We start from the raw sequence: 8,397 nt of genomic DNA, 5'->3' as shown, positions 1-8,397 counted from the left end.
TGTTACAAGAATCTGTATTTAAACGATCCAAGTTATATTATTGATATCGTTATTCTGTCACTAATTCAATATATTGGAACTTAAGTCCATTTTCATAATACTAGGGTCAAAAATTTTCGGGGAAAGTTTTCTTGCATATATTCTTTTAGATATCAGCTTTTATATATTTTAAGTTTTCAATGTATTGTGGAAGTGTACAACTCCAAAACATGCCTCGAAGAAACATCATTCAATATGGTAGTATCATTATTTTTATATACCAATGACCTCCAGGCTGCATGCCACTATATCATTATGGTCTAACTCAAAAATATCGATATCTGTTTAAATATTGATTACTATGATCAAAATAAACCCAAAATTTTGGACTTACATTGTTATTGTAATGGGCAACATAAGCGTGAAAGTTACGAATAGTAAAAACTCAAATCTACTGTATAGGATGACGTTTTGTTAAGGCATGTTTTGGAATTGTATACCGATATAATGTATTGAAAATTTAAAATATATTAGTGCAAATATGTACATGAATGTATACTAGCCAACTTTGTCGGAAAATATCGACCCTAGTGTTACGAAAAGATACTTAAGATCCATAAAATTCAATTAGAAACAGAAGAACGATACCAAAAATACATCTTGGAACTTTTAAGTACAGATCCTTATAACAAAAATTATTATTTTTAGATACCTCAAGGGGTCTATTAAATCCCAATATTAATGTTTGGGTTTATTTCTGAAAAAAAATTGCAAATATGGTCAAAAATCGCCATTTTAATGATATTACATTAAAAGATGGTACAAATGCTCCAAAATTGTGGAACAAATGGACCAAAAATATATAATTTCGGTCGATAGTAACCCCTTAACACAATTTTAAGCAAGAAACCACTCGATTACAATTTTTGCGTTTCGTATAATATGGTCATATATGAAATACAGGAAAAATTCGAATACTTTTGTGAGGCAATTTTATGGACTTTTTTTAAAAAAAGTTGAATCAATTGAGGTAAATGTAATTTTTCCAAATTTTAAAGAGTGTGATATTATACTTTACGACTCTCTAGACAATATAACAAATTTAATTATTCATTTCACACACAAAAAATATTATTAAATTATGTTTCTTTTCAAAGTACAACCAAATTCGAATACTTATGTGAGACACTGTACATAACTATTGAATGCAAAAGAATGAGAAAACATTTTTTGTTTTTTCTTTTTTCATTTTTGTAAAGTAGCAAATAACACAAACAACGCACATACATATGAATATAAGAAACAAACTACAAAAAGTTCGAACATATATTATTAAAAAAAATAACAACATTTATGAGTATATACTTTAATGAGAGTGATGAGAGGGTCTCTCAAAATTATAAATTTTACATTTGTTACTTCTCACAATTCATATACGCGAATATGTACCTAAATAAAAAAATAAATGTTTACATTTAAGAATGCTTAAAATGAAAACAATTCTTAGCTGCTCATTTTGCAAAAGTGAGCATACAACAAAAAGTTTGAAAAGTACACTCGTGTCAATTTATCATAAATGTTTACATTTATGTGTTCATACATGAATTTTTCTGAACCCTGATATTAACTTTAAAAACAAAAGAAAAAATACTACATTTTACATACTTTTGTTCTATCATCCATCAAAATTAGATAATTTTTAAATTTTGTAAAGGAATTTTCATAGCTATGTAAAAATCTTAGGCAAGAGTATTTTACAAAAATATTTTTTTTCAAATTAAGACATATACTTGGTTATCAGAAACACAAAACAAAAATACATTTTTTCAAAATTCTGATTTTTAATAATTTTTTTACTAAACCTACCTGTAATCAACATTTTTAATCTTACAAAAATTTATTGACATTAGAGTCCTTTTTTGATGACAAATAGTGTCATATCGTTAAAATTTTTGCACGATATTGTATATTTTGTTAAAATTCTTTTCAACTAATTTTTTTGTCTATTGGACAACGTACTGTTCTGCGGTGTCCTAATCAGGCATAGGAAGAGCAGTCTTTTTAATCGACACGTTCCCAATTTTGGATAGCACTGCTGTTCTGTTTTCTGGCGAGTGAGTGATTTCCTACTCGCTTTTAGGATTTGACTCCTCAAAATTACCAGTACTTGATGATGCTTTGAGTACCGTCTTAGGTGTTTTGGTGTCCTTATCGGGGCCAGTTTTAACAGCCCTTTCAATCGGCGCCTCCCCAATTTTGGAAAGGGCAGCTGCACCTTCATTTGGCGAGTTAGTAGTCCTTCCTCGCTTTTAGGATTTGACTCCTTAACGTTATCAGTAGTTGCTACTGATGCTGTGGTCTTAGGTTTTTTAGTGTCCTTACAATCGGCACCTTCCCAATCTTGAATATGACAGCTTTAGAGGCGAGACTAGCCATAGATTTCTGGTCGATACCTATTACAAATAAAGTTCTCTCAGGTTCTTCTTTCCTTTAAAGGACATCCCATTTTTCCACGGCCAGCTCAGCATTTTTACCACCAAGAATATTCCAGTATACGTTCATTAGCCAGTTTACTGCCCCATCCTTTTATGTAGACAGTGGACTTTAAGAGCTCCGGAAGCTCGCTCTTCTATGCCAGTCCCAGATTAGCGCCGTCCCAGGGAGGAGGGATACTTTCCAAAAAGTTCTTTAGGGTGCTAACACATTGGCGCCCATGCTGAACTCGCAGCTCACGCTCTCTATTGAATGATGATTGACCCTATCCCCCATATAAGGTCCCCTTCAGAAAATGACTGCAACGCTCATTAATGGCTTAAAAATACGAGTGTAGCGATGAAATTCGACACAAATAAATTGTCTAACAAATTTTATGAGGATCGACCCATAATTGACCCTACCCCCCTATATAAGGTCCCCTTCAGAAAATTACTTTAACGCTTATAACTGGCCTAAAAATAGAAGTATATAGATGAAATTCGACATAAGTAAGTTTCATTCCAGTCAAACGAGGTTTGATGGTGGGTATATAAGATTCGGCATAGCCGAATATAACACTCTTACTTGTTCTTCTTAGGTTTATTCTCAGTTGTCAACTCCTCGGGAGACCTGATACTCTTTGCCTCAGATCTTGTGAGAGAGTTTTTTCCTTTGGAGTGTCGGTGGATTGACTAACTGTGATTTCCTGAAGCATCTTTTTCAAATTCCTCCTCTGTGCTCCAGATAGTAATTTCTTAGTAATATGTAGTTTAGCTATGCTACCACTCACCTGTTTCACCATTTTCTCTACTTCATCCTTTTTGGGATTCGCTATAATGGTGTTGTTATTATCATCTGAGGATTCAGAGTCGGAGTCCTCACCTATAATCCTAGGTGATGGACAATCTGCCCTCCCTAAGCTTAAGTGGCTCTAAAGCTGGGAGAGGACAGATGGTTCATCACCACCCCCTATCCGCCACCCGTGGACGCGCTCGGTACGTAAAACTGGAAAACTCCCCCGAGTTTTTTTTAGTAAAATAAAGTTTATTTTAATAAAAATTGCACATCATATTTCTCATTTACTACATGACTGGCATACTCCAACATTGTTTTTGAACTGAGAGCTACAAAACATGCTTCATACTAAAGTCTTTCATATAGATTTATCAAAATTATAATATGTCTATTGTTTTCGGTTAGTTAGATTTTTTCATACTAAAGTCTTTCATTTAGATTTATCAAAATTATAACATGTCGGTTAGTTAGATTTTTAGATATAAAAGTAAAAACTAAAACTAACATTAATTTTAGTTTGACGAATATTAAATAAATAAAAATTAAATTTCAATTTAGATGAGAAACTTAATAACCTACACTCTCAGAATCTGGTTTAATTTCTCAAATCCCTCATGATACAATCGTTAAAAGGTAGAATCAGTAGGGATAGTTGTTAATTATCTTCCTTATTATGTCAAATATTAAAGAACTGAAAAGAAAAAAACTTCAAAATATCAAAATGAACGGCACACACTTTTATGTGCTTCCTTTGATTTTCAATGGTTTTGCGTTCTATGTTATTCAAATTATTAAATTTTATTAAAAAAAAAAAAATCCGATAACCGATTTTCCGCCTACCGATGCATCCACACCTAAATTGTAAAATTGTACAAAACTTATGAAATATTTTTTTTATCATATTAACTTTTTTCAAGTTCTTAAAAAATGTTTAATTTCAGTGATCTGAGTGAATAATATAGCTTATTTTAACGTATGTTGAATATTTTCCACAATTTATGTCTTTGAAGAATATTTATCCTATCCAATTCAAATTCAATTAGAACCTAGTTTGTTCAAAAATAACGAGTCAATTTAAAATAAATGCAAAAACAAGTGAGAGTGTTATATTCGACTGTGCCGAATTTCATATACCCATCATCAAACCGTATGCCTTAAAATGAATGCGCCCTTATAAACATCAGGGTGATATTACTCATCAAATTAACTGAAGAGGACCTTATATGAGAGATAGGGTTAATAATTGACCGGTTTTCATAAATTTTTTTTAGACCAATTTTGGTTCATAAAAAACATCTTTACATTACATTTACAAGTCAGCAAAGATCGTTAAAGTAATTTCTTTAATTTAACTAGTATAAAACATATGTGTGTCGAATTTCATCGCTTTTCTGGTATTTTTAAAATAGTCGTTTATGTAATTTTTTGAAGGGGAGTAGGGTCAATTATGGACCGATCCACATAAAGTTTGATAGAGAGATTTTGGCCTCAATGAAACTTATGTGTGTCGAATTTCATTACTATACTCGTATTTTTAAGCCAGTAATGAGCGTTAAAGTTATATTCTGAAGGGTCAATTATGGATCGATCAACATACAATTAAGAAGGAGATTTTGGATCATATGAAACTTATGTGTGTTAAATTTCATGACTATATTCGTAATGAGCGTTAAAGTCATTTTCTGAAGGGAACCTTATATGGGGGTAGGGTCAATTATGAACCGATCAGCATAAAATTTGGTAGAGGGGTTTTGGATCATAAGAGACTTACATATGTCAAATTTCATTGTTATACTAGTATTTTTAAGTCAGCAATAAGCGTTAAACTAATCTTTTGAAGGGGTCCTTATATGAGGGGTAAGGTCAACTATGGACAGATCCACATAAAACCTGATAGAGAGATTTTGGCTACATTGAAACTTATGCGTGTCGAATTTCATCACTATTCTAGTATTTTTAAGCCAGTAAAGAACGTTAAAGTAATTTTCTGAAGGGGGCCTTATATGGGGCTAGGACCGATTATAGACCGATTCTCATAAAATTTGGTAGGGAGATTTTGGATCATATGAAACTCATTTATGTTGAATTTCATCGCTATACTCCTACTTTTGAAACAGATATGCCCATTAAAGCTGTTTTTCGGAGATCCACTTGTATGGGGGCTATCCGAAAACGTGGACCGATATCCCATTTTCAATACCAAACAAACCTTACCTATAGAGAACATTTGTGGAAAATTTCAATCCCCTATCTCGTTCCGTTCGGACTCTATCGTGCTTTCAACAGACAGACAGACGGACGGACTGACATGGCTAGATCGTCTTAGAATTTAATAAGCACCCATAATATATACGTTTGTGGGTCTATGACCAATATTTCGATGTGTTACAAACGGAATGACAAAATCAATATACCCCCATCTTTTTTGATGGGAACTTTTTGGAACAACAGTGTCCCATTTACGTCAAAGAGTTATGTTAGGTTTCTAAAATGTATTAGTCCTTAGTATGGACTATTAAACTGATCCAACAACAAGTAAGAGTTCTGTTTGTTTGTTTGTTACACTTTCACGCCAAAACTACTGAACCGATTTACATGAAATTTAGAACACTAATAGTTCTATTCAAAAGTGGAACAAAATCATGATATGATGTCATGATTCTTCTTATGCTCACTTTTCTTCTATATAATTGTTATAAAAAATTATTATTCGAGACTTACAGAAAACTACTGAACCGATTTACATGAAATTTGGTATACCGATAGGTCTGATCTCGGTATCTGGATTGGACGCCACGCCCTTTTTTACACCAACTTTTTGCTAAACAATTATTAAACCAAATTTACGTTGAGGCATACAAAAAACTACTGATCCGATTTTCATGAAATCTGTTATAATGAATGTTGTGGAATGAACAGTACGACACATTACATCCTATAATATATACATCCTTTAACTTTTTTCACTCTTTCACTACATAACTAATAAACTTATTTACATAAAATTTGGCATTTAATAGGTCTAACCTCCGAAGTTAAAAAACTCTATATGATATTGATTGGATGTTACGCACACCAAATTTCTAGGCTAAATATAAAAAACATGAACCGATGTGAAATGAAATTTGGTAACATACAGTGTATTTTTGGAACTAACTTCTTGATCTGGATTTTATGCTTCATTAAATTTTGCATGACAATAGTTCTATCGTTTGAGCAAGAGAATGTTTAATACACAAATCCGAATAAATACACCTAAAGCACTAATTTCGGGCCTGTTGTGATCTTAATGAAATGCAATGACCTTTTTCCGTCCACTTTTTGTTACATTTATAATGCTAAAGATCATGATATATAATTCTCATAGTATATGAGAATTATTATTTAGTTAAATTTTTAATCAAAAATTTATTTTTATATGAAAACTCTAAAATGTTTGTAGATCCTTAACTTACTTTACGATTAAATAAAATTATAATCTGTATTCAATTTAATTTATTATCAAAAATCGATTTTCATCTAAAGCGTTTTCCACCGGAAAACTGTTTTTATTTCAAAACCTGTAATCTGCTGTATATTCTCAGAAAATAAATATTTTAAAACAGAATCTTTATTAGATCTTGAATGAATGTCTACGATGCCAAATTTGTATGCAGAATAAAAACTACTGAACAAAACCCGCTTCTAAAATAGGGAAAATAATATATTCATATTACATTTTCACTAAAATTTGAATTTTAAACCGACTGTGGTTCCGTTTATAACACCTAAATCTATCTAGAAAATCATTCATATCTCCCCTTAAATTTTCTATTTATATAACTCTTTAAAAATTTCCCAGCAAAATATTTGCTTACAAATTCACTAGAAAAATCACCAGAACTCATCGAGTAAAGTGCTTACAGTTCTACTAGAAAAAGTACTTATTTTTGTTTGAGATGTTCCAAAAGTAAGTCAATATTATTTGGTTGGAAATAAGTTGTTTTTTAGTAGAGTTATTTATAGAATATTTATGAAAAAATAAAAATAAAAAGTTGGCACAGACTGGGGTTGAACTCAGTACCTTCCGTCTACCAGTTGAATGCTACTCTTACTACACCACTGCTTTGTTGTTTTATTGTGCGTCAAATAATAGTTTTCACACACAAATACTATTTTATTTTCTGTTTGTCTAAAAATAGACATTTGATATCGTGTGCACAAAAAAAGGAAAAAAACAGAAAAACTGTTTTATTTTTGTTTGTTTCTTTATTTTGATTTATTTTAGACTTTGCCTATAAAGTAAGTCATTAATGAAGTACTTAATGGTAATCATTGTAAGCGAAGATTTTGCTGGGTTACTTTAAATAACTCTCAATTTGAGAAAACAATAAAAATCCGTAATCACTCATATTTTCCATACAAATCGAGTTTTATATCAAAAATATAAAATTTAAATTTATTGTTAATCGAGATAACAATAAAAATCTATGATCAGGTAAATATGCCATCAAAAAATAATCTTGATATAAATTAGGTTTCCATTTTTCAAATGCAGCTCAAATCTAAAAAACTACTCATTAGAGTGTCCCGAAAGACAGCACTTTTGCAAATCTTATATAGGTAGACCTCTCAAACGATGCATAGAAAGCATTGTTCATATAAAATTTGGATAAATTGATCTTTCGATATCTTTTTATACTTTTAGAAAATTATGAACCAAAAATTCTGCACAACTTTTTCTTTATGTAGCGCCGTATTTATTCTAAGCTTTTCAAATTAAATAATAATTTTGAATAACTCCAGCACACATTTTCCATTTACCATTTACAAATTCTGAAATTTATTTTAGTTAGAGGAAGACGTGGATATTTTAATAAGTAAAATTATTTGGGTATCTGCTTTGTACATCTAACGATATTTGACCTTTATTTCTTCGGATTTAATAAGTGGTGTCTAAATTCAGTCAAAACTTTAGTGTGGATGTATAAAAGCTAATGAATAAAAATAATATGTTTAAACATACTTTTGTATAAATGGATGTATTTTTGAGAATCAATGATGAGACAAAAACGGTGGTTTTACTCTTTAATGAACTACTCAAAATTGTTTGTCAAATTAAAAGTTGTTTTGTTTTCTCTGTCATTCTTCATATTTTTTAGAACAGAA

This window comes from Lucilia sericata, unplaced genomic scaffold (genome assembly GCF_015586225.1).
Source record: "Lucilia sericata isolate MDLA Ls3-8-SP2 unplaced genomic scaffold, ASM1558622v1 Contig000063F_arrow, whole genome shotgun sequence".
Lineage (NCBI taxonomy): Eukaryota > Metazoa > Arthropoda > Insecta > Diptera > Calliphoridae > Lucilia > Lucilia sericata.
The sequence above is the reverse complement of the archived record's forward strand: the minus strand, read 5'-3'. Positions refer to the sequence as shown.